At 31.1% G+C, this 21,199-nt stretch overlaps 1 protein-coding gene across 1 annotated transcript in view; it reads left to right on the top strand.

Moving 5' to 3' along the window:
• The first annotated feature begins 442 nt into the window (after nucleotides 1–442).
• LOC126740083 (zinc finger protein 287-like) overlaps nucleotides 443–21,199 on the top strand; it is a 237,766-nt gene continuing 217,009 nt past the window's right edge. The window contains exon 1 of the mRNA XM_050445956.1: nucleotides 443–588. The gene's annotated coding sequence lies outside the window, so the exon portion shown is untranslated. The remainder of the gene's footprint in view (nucleotides 589–21,199) is intronic.

Here is a 21,199-nt window from a genome sequence, read left to right on the forward strand (position 1 = left end):
ATCTCTTAATTACGTTAATACACTCACCAATAATTTATAGTGGTTAATTAGTTTTTTGTGTAAAGTAATAGAAATTTAGTGTTGTCAGCCATAATGGCTTTGTTATCGTTGAACTTGTGGGAAATAAAGTCGACAACAATAAGTGTCTTTAAATGTGTACAAGAAATACTTAATAAAGCTTAATGTTTTATTTATTGAAAAACATTTTTTCTATATTTATTGAAAAAGTCATAAAAGCCAACCGATAAAAATTGAGATGTATTAAGAAAATTAATAATTAAAAAAAAAAACCATCAATGTACATTTGTAACTAAAGGTAAATTGAATAAATTCCATCGATACTAAAAATAATACTTTTTGCCAAAAATGTGTACTGATATGGCTCAGACAGTTTTCATAGAATTCTTCAGTGAAACGGGTCGTGTGTCTGTTAAAAGTAAATAAATTAATAAATATATAGGTTAGTCAAATTACAAAAATATTTTAAATTAAGTTAATTTTATTTACGTGTAAAAAATAACATTAAAGTGTGTTGGTATGTGGATGTATCTATAATCCCTTATGGTGAAATAATATGCACATATTTGGGTAAGTACAACAGTAATTCAAACTAAAATTTCACTTATATTTGTATTTAAACTATTAATATTTATTTATTTTATTATATGGGCATTTGTGTATGTTTTGTTTTATTTTCAGTTTAGTTTTGTTTATATTAGCTTGAGCAATTTAGGACCCAATTATTTTCCAAAAATTTTTTTTGTTTAGTAGAAGGTAACATTTTGAAATAAAAAAAAATTAGATGAATCATATTTTGTACTAAAAATTTCAAAAAACTTTTTACTAAATATTGACATTTTAACATTGCAATGCGAAAATTCTATTACATCTCAATTTTTCACAAGGATATTTGGCAGTATTGTCATACTTGACAAAATTCTATAGGGTTTCGGTAAACTTAAAGCTATTAACAAAATCAATGATAAACTCTGGTCATATGTGAATTTCCTAATATTCAATGCTCGTATTACTAATATAAAAAATTTAAGTAATAAGTATTGTAACACGCACTAATTTCTTATATTATTTTTGTTAATAATAAATTTGATAAGGATTCTTAATTAGCTATATAAAATTTAAGAGCTTCAACATTCTTCAAAACATCCTCAACCAACACCTATTCTATTCACGATAATTGTCCCAGTACTTGTGCAAAAAATAGACAGCCAAATAACACTTTTAAATTACTGCAGATATTTTAACCATGAAAAATTAACATGGATGAAATTGCAAATAATTTTAAAGTATATAATCTGAGAGACTGTCAAGGACCTATCATAAATCCATAATCCATATTATAATTAAAACCCTTAATGTAATAAATAAAGAATAACAAGACCCAAACTAACTAAATTATATAAAAAGGAATGTTCAATAATAACAAACAAATTAAGAGATAACCTTACTTGCAATATCTTTTATCGTCTAAATAGCCCTTTCGCCATGTAAAAAATAAACAACAAGCTTTCCTCATTAATTCCTTCTCAAGCAATCGGGCTTTCATTTCGAACATTATCATTGTAAGCTTAGATCTCATATGCGATATAAATACACATTAGCAACTTCATTAGACAAGCGATCATCATTACGAGCCAAACTCTTAGTTAAACGCATGAAAATGGGTTAAGAACTGCATAACGATTCAGAGAGTCATGGAGTTCGAACAGTAGGGTATTAATATGATGAGTTACTAGCCATAATGCCCAAGAAAAGGCTTATTGAACAATAGTTTTATGTTGTGCATCTCGTGTATGGTCTATAGTAAGCGTAAATATTTTACGAGCAGATTACTCGGAGTTTTACGTAAATTGCACTATAAAAATATAAATATGCGCGAGTCACTATCGATATAAATATTTAAGATTTTTTTAAATTATCTCATCGCTCTCATAAACGTCTATAAAATACACAAGAGCTCATTCACAAAAATCTTCACTTCGCCAAACAGAAATCCGTGAAGAACCATCGACCTTTGACTTCTAATACAAACATTGATCATCCGCGATGTTAATGAGCCATCTAAGTGTAATCATACCTACACTATGATGGGTGGCAAATAGATTTTTATTCAATTGCTTTCGACAAGACGTTGCATTTTATCGATCGGTGAGAAAAAATTCTGATGTTGTTATCATTGAAAAATCAAGCGATGGGAATTATGTTGGTATAGGTTGGTATTTGATAGACAACTGTGAAAATTTGTTATTTGTCTATTTTAAGATCTGAAGTCTCAAAGATATTTACAAGACTGGCATATATTAATATCGAATTCTTCAAGATAAAGTGATTGCTGATAGTTTGCAAACTACATTTTTATTAACTTAAGTCTGATTGTCTATTTATAATATGAGACACAATCTGTTATGAAACGTGGTTATCACTTTTTGACTAGTCAAAAGTTTGAAGATTCAATTGTCTCTCTTTAGCAATGCCTACAGTGAAAATATCTACCTATTCTCTCACTTCTATGTATAAGAAAGGAAATCCAATCTAAACTTTTTCTCTTTATTCTCTTTTCATTTTATTTTCTCCTATGTTAACATAAATTCACTCAAGTGCTTTCTCACCATGAGCTCTTCTGGGAGAATCTTTTTCAATTTTAAAATATTCTTTAATAAATCCATTACCTCTTTCATATTTTCTATGAGGCTTTAACAATAGTCCAGCCATTGTGTGCAAAACATTTAAAAGTATATCCACAAAAGGTAAAGTAATTTGTAATCCACATGTTTCATTTCATATTTTCTTTCAGTTTTTTAACTTTCTTCACTTTGAAAATCAATGAACGTGAGTGATCAACTTAGGGTAAAACCAACAGTACTAAGGGCTAACCTATAGACTCTCCAGAGTATCTGCTAAATCTATATAAAAAAATTCTAATCTTTCATCTATTTAAATTAAAATTCATTCTCATCTGGTCGACATATTTTACTTTAGGTACTACTTGCTATCAAAAACTTTTTGCAATATTTTTCAACTGCTTTGGCTTATTGGCTTAGAATCCCATAATTGAAAAAAAAATAACACTACAAGGCTTTAAAGATACTTTTGTCTAGAACTTAATACCACTACAGGTCATATCTTTAACATTGTTTGATCTACTTCTAAGATTGCATTAAATCTATTTAAGCATTCCTTGATGCGTGATCCCTCACTTCACTTCACCTTATTGGTAATCATTTAACAAGACATGTGATTCAGAAATTGCCGTAAAAGTTTTTTCAGTAAGTAAAACTATAGTGAAATTTAAAAAATGATCATCAGTATTTAGTACAACCATCACAGAATATAAACTACATTTACTAATAGTCTTTGGATCTAAAATTTGATGCCTAAATTGTCATTATTGCAACACAAATGTTCTTCCAAGAACCTAATTATTTATTCACTGTAGTTGACAGAATCTTAAAAGTTTGAGTCAATCATTTGATTTGATGCTAAAAGAAAATTCGCAGTCGACGCTCCTTTAATAGATTTTTAGGTTAAGGATTTATCATGTTAGTCGTCACTTATAATCACTAAACTGATGTTAAAACAAGAATAACTTTACTAAATTTAGAGGTTGTTAGATATTAAGGCTGATGATTCATCAGTGGATCATGCTGGAAAAAGACTAACTAGACAACAAGATAAATCAGTTATAGAGCTCAATACGAGGTCTGGCTATTAAATAACGAGACGGCGTGCCTAGAGGGCGCCCTAGACGGGTGGGGAAAAAACGAGTATAAGTTATAGTGCGTTGGGTATCTAGATATCTTGTCTATGCACGTATCAAAACACGTTTTCATCACTATTATAGTATTCGTGCAGTAGCGGTTTGAAACGAACGTGTTTTTTTCTCGTGCCGAAAACCATGTGTGACGAAAAACCAGAGCAACGCATCAATCTTAAATTTCTCGTTAAATTGAAAAAACTCCTGACTGACTGCTATAAATTGTTGCAAGAGGCCTATGAGGAAAATTCTCTCTCCCGTGCGCGTGTTTTTGAGTGATGTAAGCGCTTTAGTGAGGGCCGAGAGAGCACTGAAGATGACCAGCGCTCAGGTCGCCCTGTCACTGTTTCAACTCCGGAAATAGTGACCAAAATCAACCAAATTGTGCATGCAGATCGTCCAATGAGCACCTGGATGATTGCCGAGGCTGTAAACGCCGATAAAGAAACGGTTAGAAAAATTTTACACGGGGAATTAATTACACATGACAAAATTCTGTGCGAAGTTGGTGCCAGAAAAACTGACTCCTGACCAAAAGCTCTTACGTCAACAGGTCTGCTCAGATTTCCTTGAAAGGTTAGAAAAAGATCCCAGACTGATGAAAAACATTATTACGTGCGACGAAACATGGATTTTTCAATACGATGTTGAAACCAAGCGGCAATCGATGCATTGGAAGACGCCTGAATCGCCCAGAATAAAAAAAGCAAGGATGTCCAAAACAAAATTCAAGGCAATGTTGATCGTTTTTTTCGACATATCACGACGGTATCGTGATGACTGAATGGGTTCCAGAGGGTCAGACTGTCAACCAGACTTACTATTTGTCAGTTTTGGCAACACTGCGAGAACGAGTTCGTAAGAAACGGCCCGAGTTGTGGAAAAAAATTCGTGGATTTTGCACCAGGACAACGCACCTGCTTATAACGCGCTATCTGTGAAGCAGTATTTGGCCGGTAAGCGCACTCCAGTGCTCGAACACGCGCCGTATTCGCCAGATTTGGCCCCGTGCGACTATTTTTTGTTCCCGAAGATAAAATCTGCTTTGAAAGAGACCCGACTTGAATCGATGGAAGCGGTAAAGCAAGAAACGGCATAGCTTCTAAAGGCCCTCACCAAAGAAGACTTTCAGCACTGCCTCGATCAATGGAAAAAACGTATGGAAAGATGTGTGGCGAGGGGAGGGGAGTATATTGAAGGGGAGAATTCGACTGTATAATAGTTTTTATTATAAAACCCTTTTTCGTAACCAGTCTCGTTATTGAATAGCCAGACCTTGTATTGAGGATTAATCGCTTTTTATTGGTGGATCCTTTACTTAATATATTTACAGAAGATGATTGAATAGTCCAAGAGGTAGTTTTCAAGTTATCTATAGTTGCCTATTATATTGACTTATATTGTCATCTATAGAACTTTTAGTTGATTTGATCATAGATAAAATAATTTACCAGTTCCGGTAGAGAGTAGATATTACGTCTAACTTATTAGTGGATCCGGATAAATTAAATTTGGATGGAATATTAGAAAGTAGCACAGTAGAGCTAAAGGTCTATGAATCCTCATCATTGTTTGTATCATCAATGGATCCTTAACTTGATCAGAATCTATTATGACACCTAGTTATCATTTTTTGTAATTAGTCTAGTGAAAGATGTACGTTATTTCACTTATCAAAATTACAACTTTGTAGCTTACATTTTCTATCCTTGACATTGCCTACAGTAAACATATATACGATCTCCGTAGATTAGAGAAAAAATTCAATTCAAACACTTTTTCTCTTTGTTTTCTTTCTATTTTGTTTTCTGTTATAGTAACATGAATCCACTCATAAAGCCTTCTTACTTTGAGCCCTTAACCTCTGGGAAACTCTTTTTAATTTTAAGATATTTTTTAATTATTTATATTGCTTCTTTCATATATTATATGAAGCTTTGACAATTAGGCCATTGTTAAAACATATTCACAAAAGGATAGAGTCGAAATCTGAAAACTCTTCTATAAATCAGTTTTTGAAATCCATACTTGTTTAAGTAGCAATTTTTTATAACCAGGTCTAAAATTATCTTTAATAATCTTGTGATTATATTTCAAAAGAGTCCCTGGTAAGTTTTAATGAAAATACGTAAACAACTGAGTTAAAAGCAAAAGCATCCTCCATAAATATAAAATCACAGATAATAAACAGGTTCAAATAACTCAATAACTCAGTATTAACAAAAACCAAGAGCTAAGTCAACGATAATTTTTTCACTTATTTTCCTACCTTAGGAAAAGAGAGTAGCCAGTTCAATATTTAGATAACCCAAAATATATTTTGATAACCCAGATCTTCTGGGTTATCAAAAGCTAAAGCCCCCAAATGTATCCAAATCTGGAAATAAACCACAAAATAGAACATCGGTGGAGGAAGTTATATAAAATTTCAAGTACTTCTAAAATTGTGTGATGGTATTTAAGTAGTCTATTTAAATCTTCTTTAAGGCGTTTTCTTGTTGGTAATCAACTATCCAGAACACCAATTAAAAGCTCAGGACATATGGGATCTTTCTCGATTATCAGGATTTGGTCAGAAAGTGCAGCTATTACAAAATAAAATCAAATCAGTATCTATAATAACTATTAAAGGGTATAAGATTAATTTACTTATGATCTTCAAAAATTAAATTTCATGTATTTTGACTTTAATATCTAAATTGTTACCATTGCTACATAAACAACCAAGTTTGTTCAAGAGTTTTCTCCTCTATTTGCTCAAATTGACACAACATCACAAAGTCTATTGTATTTGACAAAAATCAAGTTTTACTTATAGTTTTTATTAATTGAGCCGTTTCCAGCTACAAAAATCTGCAGTTAGTCATTTTCAGCTTTTTTAATTATAAAAGAAAGTTAAAGTTGAAGTTATAGTTGGTAGTTGAGGATCACTATTCAGCCACTCAAGAAATGAGCTTCTTATTTGTATCATTAATAGACCTTTCAATTAATTTGATCGCAGTAAAAAGTATATATCAACTAGCTCTAGAGGATGGTAGCTTTCAAGGCTGAGGATTTGGAGAATACGCTATTGGCGGAGCTCAAGGTTGAGCATCATAGAGTATAAAGTAAAAAGAACTGGCTTTACAAATGATGTTGAGATTGACAATTATTATTAGTAAATCCGGTAATTGATGTTAAATAGAAGAAAATTTACTAGATTCCGTGAATGTTAGATATTGAAGTTAAGAATTCATCAGTGAATCGTACTGGAAGAAGATTCATTGACTGGTCACCAGGATAAGGTAATTATAAAGTTTAAGATTAACGATAGATTTTTTTTATTAGTGAATCTTTCACATAATGTAGTAACATGAAGTTGATTGATAGTAGATGAAGTGGATGCATTGAAGGTAGTTTTCAAGTTAAAAAGTCATCTATAGTTTTAATTACTCAAGCCATTTTCGGCTAGTTTGAAGTTTTGCCCAGTAGGACAAGTCATTATTTTGATTGACAGGAAATGGTTGGCTGTGGATGACTTGGTGATATAATTGAACATTGAGGATTACTACCAAAAATTTCACAAAAATTAACTACTTAAGAATTGTATTTCTCATTTGAGTCATCTATAGAACTTTCAATTGATTTGATCACAGATGAAAATTTACCAGTTCCGGTGATGAAAATTAGGAAGTAGCGCAGTACAACTTAAGGATCAGGAATAAGTGTTTGTAACATCAATGGATCCTTAACTTGATATCCAAACATAGTTGTAAAAGAAAATTGACTAATCCAAGTGAATGCATTGATGGTATATTTTAAGATTACGGATTCCTTTGTAAAGAGGAGTGTCAAATTATGGTGTTTCTGAAAAATATCTAGTCTTTCGTTGCTACGAAAGAAATAAATTACATATACGGATATACTAAAATATTTTAAAAAATGATTAATATTCATGTATGTGCCCAATCCCAAGACAAATTTCACCAAAACAAGTACACGATCCTTTTAAAGCCTTAACAAATGAACGTGTCTATGCACATCGCCTTAGTGAAGGGCACATTTTTAGTACACTTGCCCGCTTATAAACCATAATAAACCAACTTGAACACCGTAAACTCCATTCGACACGGGTAATTCTACGTTTTGCTATGGGTGGAATCCCGGAAATGACACCGTAACTTGTGATAATTTTTCCCATTCCGGTTAATTTATCATCCGGTGACTGATACAAGAGATATTTACTGGCTTAACATTATTGTGGAACTTTTTAGCGATCAAACCTAGGCACATGTGTCGTTAAAATGTAAACTGGTGATCACGAAATATAGTAATTTTCATATCAATTTTTTCCGATAGTTTACGTGAACATTAACTTCGGAGAATAAAATTACAATCTGCCACTTTTCGCTATTATCCGTGTTGTTATTATCTGCAGGAAAGTAGGTCTTTTATTACAAGAGATTATGTTATAAAAATGGAATGTAATGTATCTCTCATACATGGTGTTTAACATGTAAACTATATACCCAACAGCACTATCACTTTACATAAAGACAAATGGATTCCATAATATTATTGCAATTAAACATATAAAGTGGCAATATTATTAAAAAAATGTGTTTATAAAAACCAAAAAGAGATACTGCTCTAACGGTTCACGTAAAACGGCTGGAAATATGAAAATCCCCGACGTGACTAATAACTTTGAAACAATCAGATTGCAATTATTGTCAGCAAATTTTCGCACGTGCAGCCATAACGCTTAAATGTTATTAACTGCTATCATTTTTACATTTCTCCTGTCGTATAAACATTGGTATATTGAATGTTATGTTGGGAGAAATATATATTCAGGAAATACTTGGATTATAAACCTTTTTTAATTGTTTTCATGTCATCATGGTATTTTGGCTTGATCAATAACTTGGACAGTATTTTTATGGGATTTGTAATTAAAAAAAAACTTTTATGTTCAGGGCTTAATTAATTTGAAAACAAATAATGAGTTCTTTCTTTTGTCAAGAACGAAATGCATTTTTAAGGGATCTTTTATAGGATTAGTAATTTATTGGGTTTCTGAGAAAAGAATAAGAGAATTATGTCAACAATTTCATGAGAGAGACTTATTAGAGGTAAAATCTCTTATGGTATATTTCGTGATTAAGGAATCATTATTTAACTTTTCCGTAAATCATGTAATTGCAGAAGAATATTAACCATCCAGTAAGTACTGTGGAGCATCCAGTAAATTCTCTGGTGGTAAAGTTGGAAGTTAGGGATTCATCGTTTGAGTAATAATTAAAGAGAAAGATTGTGCAAATGCAAGAAATGCTTTAACTTAACAAGAATTATTAGTATCCTTTCACCAACTCTGTGCCTTTTTGTCCTAACTTAATATTAATATAGACATATATATATCCAACGTTTCCTAAATATCCAAGAAGAATTGAAACGAAGATAATATTCACTGTGTTAGGCATCATAGTCAATTTACTATATCGAACAAAGATGATTCTTTTGAAAGCTCTAACTAGCAAAAGCGATTCATTTATTAATGACAAATTAAATTAAAAATTGTGACTATTTTAATTTCTTTATAAAATGTCTGTGCTGAAAACTAGAATCAGCATGATTTTGCAAAAACGTGCTCTTGATCAAGATTCCCTAAAGCAGTTTATATTATTAAGAAGAATTCAGCACAAATAGATTTTAGAGAATTGCTGATTTAATTTAACTCATTTTTACTGAATAGGATAGTACGGTAATGTACTAGAATCCTGAATACCTGATTTCATGGTTTGGTCTCTTTATCTGATGAAAATAAAAGATACAATTATTTTGAGTAAATTTATTAAATTTTAGTAATAGAACAACGTATTTCTTTAAAAGGGACACAAACAGCATAGGTATCAACCTATCAGATATTATCACGCTTATATAAACTGCTCACAAAAATAATAACCCATCGGTTGATAAACAAAATGGACTCATACCAAGCAGTCGAATAATTGGGATTTCGTTAGGAGTTTAGCATTATTGACCACCCACAGGCACTTTGTACTCTTGTTGAAAAAGCCACAGAGTATAATATAGCACTCTACTTAGCCTTTGTCAACTACCAAAAGACCCTGTTGGAAATTCTAAAATCTCTAAACAACGCAAGGATCGACTCTAGATCATCACGTTTTATTAAACATATCTATAATAACGCTTCCATTCGTGCCAAAATAGATAATGATTTAAAAACAAACAAGATTCCAATCAAAAGAGGAGTAAGACGGGGAAAGACCATCTCATCATAACTTTTTACACTCTTGCCTTGGAGGATGTCTTCAAAAGACTTTACTGTTAAAATCACGGGATTAATAATGGAGTGCATCTAAACCATTTACAATTTGCCAATAATCTTTTAGTAATTATCAACACAGGAGAAGAGCTTAAAAACATGCTTCGGGAATTTCATCGGACATCGCTACAAATTGGACTTAAAAAGAACTTAAACAAAATTAAGATCAGAAGACAAATAGGTAACTGTTAATGACCAACTCTTTGAAGTTATCTCAGAATATACTTACTTAGGCCACAAAATTCAACTTGACAAAGAAAATCTTCTGAAAACATAAGAAGAATAGGCCTCTCGTAGGCAACTTTTCGCGAACTAGGATTTATCCCTAAATCTCGTCAATTTTCTATACATTTAAGATGCCGGGGCTTCCATAGAAACTCGAGACACTGGCAATTGTCCGCAAATTTACTTATCTATACATACACGACTATTATTCGGTAGTCCAGCACGAAGAAAGTAAAACTTAAGTCATACTGGATAGTGTTCAAGGCCTATCATGGACCTTGTGATATAATGCGAAGCCATAAGGACTGCATACAGGTTACATGTTCTTGGTGAAATACTGGCAAATAAGACTTGATGAGATTATGACTAGCAAAGAGAAGTGGAAGGGCTCTAACAGGCCTGCATTGACAGGAAAACTTGATAGTCCTTTGGTTTCCTAAAGTTCAGTCTTCGTCTGAAGATGCTAACTGAGTTAGCGAAATACGTCTCGTGAATAAAATAGAGTTTTGGTTAGTGGTATAACTGTTTTGTTATTTGAGGGATAGTTCGTACATAGATGCCTCCCGAATGAATGACAAAGCTGGTCTGTATATTTGTAGTGGAGTCCCAATACCAGCAGAGCCAATATAAGAGCACTCTGCTGTCTCCTAAGTTAAAGTATTTGGTGTATATAAATACGGACTAATAATTTTAAATTATGGACAGATTGGTCCCTATCTGCTCAGACAGTAGAGCTGCCATTAAGCCTATTATGGGCGAACTAGATAAGAAACAGCAAGAAAAACAACAACTAACAGAAAACAAAGGTGTGTGAGGAAGCATTTTAAGGGATAAAGAAAGCACTATGACATCTCTAATTTTAACGCATCCAATTCCTGGACCAACGTTTACTTTGGATAGAGATGATAGCAATATTGGAATTGTAGCCGTAAACGCTCCTAAAGCCATAAATGAGCTCTTGTGTAACCAAACTAGAGCTACTGGAGCTGTAAAAGCTATTTATTATTTACAAATATTTATTTGGTCAATAATTTATTCGTAGGATTTACCATTTTTCTCTGAAATTGCTATCTGAGTTGAAAAACCTTTAAGAACAAATAGCAAGGTGTACATTTTAGTTAGTGGTAAAACTGTTTTGTGATTTGAGGGAGACTTGGTATTTAAATGCCCCTAGAATGAATGCCAAATCTGGTCCATGGCGTGCTTGCAATGCATTTGGCATCATCTCTATTACATCTCTATTCTATTACGGCCGAAAAGATAAGCTCGAAGATTTTACTGGGGTATATAAGAGTTCTACTGGGACTGGTGAAGGAGCGCTGCACGGTTCAACTTGTCTGGGTGCTTGCTGCGCTATATAGGTAATGCTGGTAATAAGAAAGTGGACTCTATAATCGACATAGCCCAATATGTCGCGTGAAATAAGCCTGCTAAGCACCGAAACACTCCGGAGATGAACAGAAGCACCCAGTATAAGATAACAGAATGAAAAAGGACATCTGAACTCTTGATGTTTTGTTTTTTTTTTAATCATTTAATTCTTCAATCACCATCTGAATTGACTTTATTTTTACTTTATTATTACTTCCTATTACGTAATTTTTTTTTCTTTTTTTGTATCTGATATACGATTACTGCGAAAAAAATAAAAACATTTTTATGCAAGGTCAACTTATTAGTAAAAAAAAATTAATAAATTATTTTATTATTGCAGCAGTCTCATTCTAAAAGTCTAGCGGTACTTCAATATTAAATAGTAAAAAAAAATTCATACAGGGTCTCCTAAATTTGATTTTTAAGGTGACTACTTTCAACACTCTGTAGCTCAAAAGTTAAGGAGCTTAGGACATTATTTGAACTCTTTTTTTTTAAATTACTTAAGAATTAACACCCTTAAGCACCAGCATCTTATTTTGCAATAAGCAGTATTTTTACGTAGTAATAATAAATACAAATACAAGAATCACTATTTGGGTTTTTTATTACCCTTGATAATTATGAAGGAAAATTAATAAAAAGTATTTATTTTTATTTTTTGTTAGTTTTGGATTTCTACTGTTAATTAATTACCTAAAACATCTTAAAGAATAACTTTCTTAGCTGCTTATGCTCACAAATGAAAAGCATAATTTTATTGAAACTTTCTAGAATAATTGAATCTGAGCTGAATAAAAAGTTGAAAATGTTACAACTATATTTGTACCGTTCAAAGTTTTATTTATTACTTAAATCATTCTAAATTAGTTGTCTTATGATCGCTCTATGATCTCAATCGTCTTATGATCACAATCTTAGTGCCATCATCTACGATTATTAGGTCTGAGGTGAATAATTATATCAAGAAATATCTATATAATCTTTTTTAGTTTAGTTTTTTATTTCTGCATGCAGATATGACGAGATAAATCAAAAATAGTAATTTATTTAAGAATCGACAAAAAATTGATGTATATGAATTTTTGACTCGATTAACATTAACGTCTTATCAAAGGATTTAAAAAACCTATTACATTTTTTAAGGAACGGCTTCATAAATAGAATCAAACATTCAAACTAAATGTTTAATGAATTTTAATTTCTAGTACTTTCCTTAATCCTAGTACTTACTGTTATTGGAAAATTTCATTTCGATGCTTCTAAAATTCATTTTCATTAATTCCTTCTATAACCTTTGCTAAGTCCTACTCAGCCTAATTCACTACTCTACTACTTCCTTGCTAACCTATTGCTTTGTAAAAACAAATATAATTTTCAGTTTACAATGAAGTAAAATGCAAATTTTTTTAATAAAATTAAGAGCCACTGTTATTCTATATCATTTTCTTCACCAATATATTAAAATAATAATTTGTTTGAAACAAACACCGATGACTACATAATCCGCGCGTTTTCATAGTCTAAGTAAGAAGTGCGTGAAATATAACTGGATAGGACCCGCATTAATATTGGTAATGTTGCAAGTAATGCGTAAAAGATGGCAATTACCTAACAAGTTTATAATGACTTAAGATTGGATTCTGCTACTGATATCGTTTGGCCTGTTTTGCTGATGGATTCTCTTGAAAAGAAGCAGTAGAAAGCCGCCATTTTTTTTTAATTACTTTAACTTCTGTTCCACTTACGCTTCTCTACTTTTCTTATAACGAATTCATCATCATACGAGCTCTTTAATATATCTTCGGATGATCTCGGGTCGTCTTTTATTTTCTGCATTTGCGCATTTAAATATCAAACCACCGAGACCGTTATCGGGCACTTTCATTTAATTATCGCTTAATGCATATCAATTATACTATTAAAACATGCTTTAAGTGCCCTTTTTTTTCGGTTTGGCTCGCTCCGAAATTCGCTATCTCCCTTTCAACGGTTGATATTAATGATGTATCTTCCCAAAATTACCACTTAAGTCATTAATTCAGACCCACGGAGGACCCGAAATCACGATGACATACTTCGGGGACACACTCGGACTCGATGTTCTTTTTTTTTCGTTTTATTTCCGCGAAAAAAATTTGGGAGACAGCTTCGCGTTGACAGCGCTGTCAACCGGTAGCCAATTACAACTAAGGTGGCCCCCTTGTTAAATTCCTTCTTTGTCCTTTCTGTCTTATTAAAATTGCTTTTTTCGTTAAACGATCGCAATTACCCAGAATGTTTTACCTGTATTATCGAATGATAAATGAGATGTGACAGAAAAAATCCTACATTTGGAAGGATAACAAATAAAGAGTTATTGTAACTTAAAACTCCTAAAGATTAGATCGATACTGATGAAACTTTAGCGATGTATTCATGAAAATTAAAGGTTTTTTATATTTTAATATTTATGTTTAAGGAAGATAGAAATGCCACTTTTAGATGCAATTAATGTAATAAACTCAAATTTAATTTATCAATATCCTACAGATGAATGAGAAATCATAAGTGCTTTTCATAACCTAAAACTAAAAAAATAACCTGGCTATGATTATATTACAGGAGAAATAATAAGAGAGGTTGAAAGGGTGTACAGGGCCACGAAACTACCTAAGAAACAAAAGAGAGAAGAAGGTCCTGACAGGTGGCCAGCCCGATCACCTGACTTAGCACCGCTAGATTTTTCTTATGGGGATATTTAAAGGGACAAGTTTATACTAAGAAATTTTGAGTTAAAAACGAAATTGCACGTGCTTGTAGAGCAATTCCGAAAGAAGTAATAAGAAGCACCTATACCACTTAACTAATAAAAAGGTATCAACTCTGTCAAACCGAGGACGGTTAGCAGTTTCAACATTTATTATAAATGTTTTAAAATTATTCTAGTTTTATAAATGTTTTTAACTGTTTTAATAGTAGATTGAATAAGAATTAAATAATATCAATATAATAAGCAATAATCTCAAAAACCATTAATATTAGTGTATTATACAATTATAGTGTATTAAGGTATCTAAAGAAAGAAATTCTTTAGCCATTATTTAAGAGTGGGATGTATGTACCCCATGATTGTATCTAATATAGATCTATCCAAAATCGACTAGAAAAAGACTCATTAAATTTATTAATAAATATATTCTTATATCTAAAAAACAATTTGGATTTGCAAAGAAAACTCCAACCGAAGAAGCGGTCTCTTATCAAATAAATAACATTTATAGAAATATTGATGAAAGCAAAAAGATTTTATGCATGTTTCTGGATTTGGCCAAGGCCTTTGAAACGGTAAACCACAATATCTTAATTAGTAACCTTGAAGACAAAGGCATCAGACGAACAGTACTGCAATTATTTATAGAAGTATAGATAGGAATTTAAGTGAGGTACAAAAGGTTAAATTTAGAATTTCTCATGGCGCTGTCCTGGGACAGATACTGTTCTTAATATATATAAAAAGTTTGTTAGAGCTAAATATGAAGCATAGCAATATCTATTTTTTTGTTGACAATACAGTTGTGATTTTTGAAAGGGAGTTAAAAATTCCTCTTAGTTAAAAAAACTAAGAGGAATTTAAACACTATAAAATATTGGTCTTAATCAAAGATCAAATTAATTGCATTCAGTTGCGATAAAAGAAGCGATCCTTACTTTAAGGAAATCATCATACATACTAACAATGATAATCTATCTATGTATAGAGGTAAACAAAATAAAATACTCGGTAGTTAAAATAGATAGATACCATATAAGTAGTATAATTAAAAAACTTCTGTGTATTTTATATGTGTCTAGAAAATTGAAGAATATACTTGATGCCATGCAACTAAGATGCAACTATGGGCTCACAAGCTAGGGCGGAACTTACTACATACGCATTAAACCTCTAGAAGTTGTACAGAACTTTTCTTTGAAAGGTATTTACAATAGGAAATATACCTACACCAGCACCGCTATATACAGAGAAATATAAATCATGGTCATAAGATAACTATATTGCTAAAATCTTCTGACCCAACATAAGCGAAAACATGAATTACAAATAATAGATCTGCCAATATAGATGATATAGGAAACAGAGGACAACAACGTCATATAAAGTATCAAAGAATTTATTACAAGGATCAGGATGGTTTTTGCCTCCTTATTTAATTAATCAATAACTTAAAACATAGAATCTCTCTAAACCGATTTAAGACACTGGTGAAACGATGGCCTTTAAATAAACCTAGAAGCAAAATTCATCACTTAATTGATTTGCTGCTATAATTTTGAGTCTTTTTTTAATCTGATAGCTTTAAGTACGTATATCTGTAAATAACTTAATTTTTACTACTTACTTTTTATCGTTATTTATATTTTGCGTTTGGAGATTTTTATATAGGTAGTAAGTTATTGTTTTAATTTATTTATTTTTTTATGAAATTTGTATACATCCGATTATGTAGACATTTTGGTATTTTGTTCTATAAATAACAATCCATAAAATACAGCAAACAGGTGTATGTATTTGTATAGTAGATCTATAAGGATCAGTTGCATATAAACAGCGACGCTTTTATATGCTTGCCAAACACAGGACATGCATCCTTGTTGTCCTAATTGTATGGAAAAAAAAACTTTTGGTTTATTGCAGAGAACTGGTATGCATACTGGTTTATTAGAGAATAAAACCTTAAACTTCGTAACGTCTGATCCTGGTGCTATTAATGAGAGCCAGGTTGACAACGCTTTATAATTGATAAGCAAGAATGCTCAGGAAAACTTTTAAAGAAAACAATTAGAATCTTAAGCAGAGAATCGAGCCAATGATGGCTGAGATGAAAAACTAAATATTTCAGTAACGTTCAGAAAAATACGTTAAAAAATATTGTTATGAACATGTAAATACGCTAATTGTTCTCATAGTTTTTCTACGATTATTTTATTGCAAACCCTGGAAAATTAAATTTTCTAGATTTAATGTACTTGCTTGCTTTGAATACCAGTCAGTCGGGTGATGAGCATCACCTGAAACTATGCCTAAAGGTGTTAAAATTTCCTCAAGTTTTAAAAATATGAAATTAATATAAAACTATATGTCTCAAAAGTATTAACTTAGCTTCAATGTTGCCAATATCCTAAAACAAAAAATTGAATAAACGTGAAAGATTTAATTACTAGGAAATTTGACACCATTGAGGAGGGTCTTAACCATTATCCCTTTTCTTATCCCTTTTGTTATCCCCATCAGATAGGGAATAGAGAATGAAAGAAAGTATACTTTTCCGATAAAAAAGACAAATTGCAAATCGTTTACGTCAGATCAGTATAAAACAAACATTATTTGGGTTTAAAATTTCGGATAAGAGGCGCGGATATACCGTTACTTGACATTATATGAAATCATGTGAAATCACCGATATGCATTATTAGGAGCTCCTATATATTTTCCTCATATATCGGTCAAATTTCAGAAACCCCTACATAATTTCTAGGAACTCCTACATATTTTATTTCTCGAAGTAGGCAATTCTCTTGAAATTATTGGTCTTCATCGGCAAAAATAATGTAGAAGCTTCCAAGCATTTCCAAATTATTCCATAAGTTTTTCTAAAGGAGTTTTATGATATTGAGTTCACACTGAATTTTATGATATTTTTGGAAATAATTAAACGTCAACGCGAGTCATGTGAATGCTGTAACCTGACGTTGTGAATAAGAATTTCACTTAAATGCTAACAAAGCCAGAAATAAACAAATGTGTTACCATACGAGGGCTATTGACAACACTAAAATTGAACTTCTATTCAGAAAGAAGTTTATCACAAATTAAGTCAAAAGTTTTCCAGTAGTCCATCTGCTCCAAAGCTGTGACTGTTCCACAATCTGTCCCCACCACTTAATTTAAAATTCAACGTAAAATTATTGTAGTACCATGTTTCTTTCTAAAAAATCCGGATTGCATTTCGGGTAATATGTCACCTTACCATTGTCCATTTGTTTTAGGCTTTGGCCAATGTTTTATATAGTAGGCTAACCTGCAGGTAGCGCTTATCCATCATAGGTACCGTAAATAAAGTAAATATTTAATTATTTGCCGTATTTCTTTTTTAAATTAACTATTTTAAATGTCGGTGAAGTCTTTACGTAAAGTTTTCTGGACTTACAACTCGCACACAAAAACTTAGACACTTAGTTCTTATATGTCAACTATTTCTTTACATACGCATAGATCACTAAAACTTTAAGATTTTATGAGGAACAATATATGTGTTTACTTTACTAGACCTACTATGTGCATTTAACCAAGTTAGCTTGTTTTCCGTATTTAATCAAATGATTTCTCAAGAAATAAACAATTTTTAATATGACAACTTGAAAACAACATATTTTGTTGAAGCTCATTATGGACTTTAGGCAGTTCTTAGTTTAACCATACAGATCAATCTTAAAAAAAACAAAAATTTGAAGTTGATTTTGTTAACTCGGCTGCTCGCAAACTTGACCTTTACAGCGAAAAAGCAAGATCAAGGATCGAGAAATAAATTAACATTTTTTTTCCTCGCTGCTAATTTCGATTTGATTTTATTAAATATTACGTAAATCGGCGGATTTTCTAAAGGTCGCGGCTTGACATTTGGGATTTATGAGGATTTGCTTGTAAACTAGCTTTGAATTTTAATCGGCGCTAGCGGTACGGATATAGTCGGAAGACTACCATATAACGTCGTAAAAACAGATATATTGCCCAGCAGTTAAAATGAATATCGTAATCAAAAATGCATTTAAATTACAATCGGGTAGTATCAAGGAAATGGAGAAAGATTTAAAAATAAACATGATGATTCGGTCTTAGCAATATTCAGTCCACTTGGCTGGGTTGGGGACAAAATGAAAGAGAAAACAGCAATAATCTTAACAGATCACAATAGAATGTTGGGTGTCATCGAATGGTAAGTTCTCAATCCATTTAAGATATAAATTGTGATCGCAGCCATTTTTCGGAGATATTTCCAGAGTTATAAGTTCTGTTAAAGATGTCAGTAATCCATCCTTTTACTTCATTATCCAGCAGCTTTAGAAATTCAACCTCTCTGTTGTCTGATGCCAATGCTTTTTTCTTTTTCATTTATTTTATTGCTCCTTCTACCTCATCGATTAGTATAGATGGACCTGTATAGCTTCATTAGACAATGAGTACATGGCTTCGGGTCTCTGATCCTTGAAAAGATTTTCTAAGTATGACTTTCACCTGTTTTTCAGATTATGTTTGTCAATGATAATTTTTACATTTGTGTCTATGATCTTCATGTCGACTGTCGACTTTTAAAGGCATAAGTTACTTCATGTTTTATTTGGTTAAAGCTGTCGTATCTGACTTGCAGTATTTCTATTTCTGCGCATTTCTCTGTTGTAGCTTTTTTAATCTTTTTCTTAATATGTGCCTGGATCATCTTGTACTCTTTTTCATTACTTTTATTTCACTGCTCATTCATGATTTCTTTTTAGTTTCCTTTTCTTGTTTTAATTTTTTTTTATTTATTGAATCTATATCTTGATGAATTCGTTAATTTCCGTCTGCATGTCATTCACCTCCTTTAATTCATGTACCTTTGCGTTTACGTATTCGCTGGCTTTTTATTTTATTAGAGGTTGTTGTTAAACCTTCATGTCAGATTAAGGAATATTTTTTTTAAGACGTTCTTCAATTTCACTCTTATAACTCCTACTAGAGGTTTATATCTATTTTAGCTTTATAATAAATAATGTACGCCTGCTTTATCTACTTCATTGTAATTATTACGGTATATTTGGCATAATTTAAATTACCAGGTTGTTTCTTTATTTTCTTTGTAAAGTTCATATTTGATTTCCATTTTATTTTATATTTTTTTCTTGTACAAAGTTAAATATGATGTTGCATAAAATTTTCAGTGGCATTGTCAAGATTTAATGTAAGTTTGTTATTATCTATGCATTTTTTTCAAAGTAGTAGTAGATTGTGTTTATCTTAATAAAACCGGTCAATAGTCAAATATTTTAGTAAGGATACTTGCTTTAAGGTGACTGGTATTAAAGACAGTTCTTACAAAAATATGTTCAAGACAAGTAGTGCTGTCCGACCGTGTAATAACATTTATGCCTGAAATAAAATTATTCGCTTAAGATATTTTTGTACTCTTTTGATTTCTTTGGTGGTTTTAAGCAAATTGATCTTAATATCTGCTCCCATAAAGTGTAGTAAAATTTTTAGAGAAAAGCATATTTTGCTAGTAAATATGACTCCAGATTTTCACTAAATAAGTGTATACTAGTGCAGGTTGATAAAGAATCTAATATAGTACAGCTACACTGATTTTCTTTAATTCTACAATTTATTACTTTAGCATTTCGGATTTTAATAATTTTTAAATTATGTTGTTATGATTTTATTACATAAACAACAGTACTATCATATTTATTAATATCTCAAGTAAGAATGGATACAAAATATTAAAAGGTTTAATTAAAACGATTACTAGAAAGTCTCTGAATAATTGTAACTCTGTTAAGCATATCTAATATCACTATGAAAGATTAAAAATTGTTAATTATGATTTAGTTTAGTTTCTTGAAAGTCTTTGGAATTATTTGTTATTCAACATTTAATTGCTTTTTGTTAAAAACTTCTTATGTACCTATCTATCTTAAATTAAGAAATTAAATTGAAAATCAGATTAGATTAAAAACTATTTACTAGAATTCTTTTTCTAATACTAGTTTTATTTGTTTTTACTACAGTATTTTTTTTGCTATTTAAAATACAAAATTTAAATTTTTGAATAAGGCAAAATTTAAAATTATATTAAACAAAAAACTAGAGAAGAAAAACAAATTGAAAGCAATAAAAACAGCTACATGGAGGACATTTGAGACGTTGCTATTTACCTAAAATTAATGTAAAAATTTGTTAAGAATTAAAATCATAAATAAAACTTGGTTCCAACAGTTTTATCTTCTGAATACATCGACATCATCAAAGAGTTCATATCTATTACAGTTCTCGAGCTATAGAATTTAGAATCCCAATCCTATGATTTTGACAGCCCTACTCACAATTCAACATTATCCGATATTTTTGTAACTTATTTCTGGGTGTGGTTCAGCCAACTTTAGAAGATAATTATGCAAAAATTTAGTGCTCCTAATTGCAACGATTCCAACGAAACTGCACAAAAGAATATATTACCAATATATTAAAAAATGTCCGGTGAAATTGACTCTGATACTAAACAAATTCCAATTTAACCTGATATACAGGTTGGGGAATCGATCATTATGTACAAAGAGATGCTTAAAGGCGAAATTTTGCAAAATATATTTCTGATGCAAGATTTACATACATCAGTGTACATTCCACATGGTATCGTAATCTCAAAATACTTCTTATGCTATATATTGGATAATAAAAATATAAGCCTTGTTCTAATAAAAATAAA

Source organism: Anthonomus grandis, chromosome 9, assembly GCF_022605725.1.
Source record: "Anthonomus grandis grandis chromosome 9, icAntGran1.3, whole genome shotgun sequence".
In the NCBI taxonomy this organism is placed as follows: domain Eukaryota; kingdom Metazoa; phylum Arthropoda; class Insecta; order Coleoptera; family Curculionidae; genus Anthonomus; species Anthonomus grandis.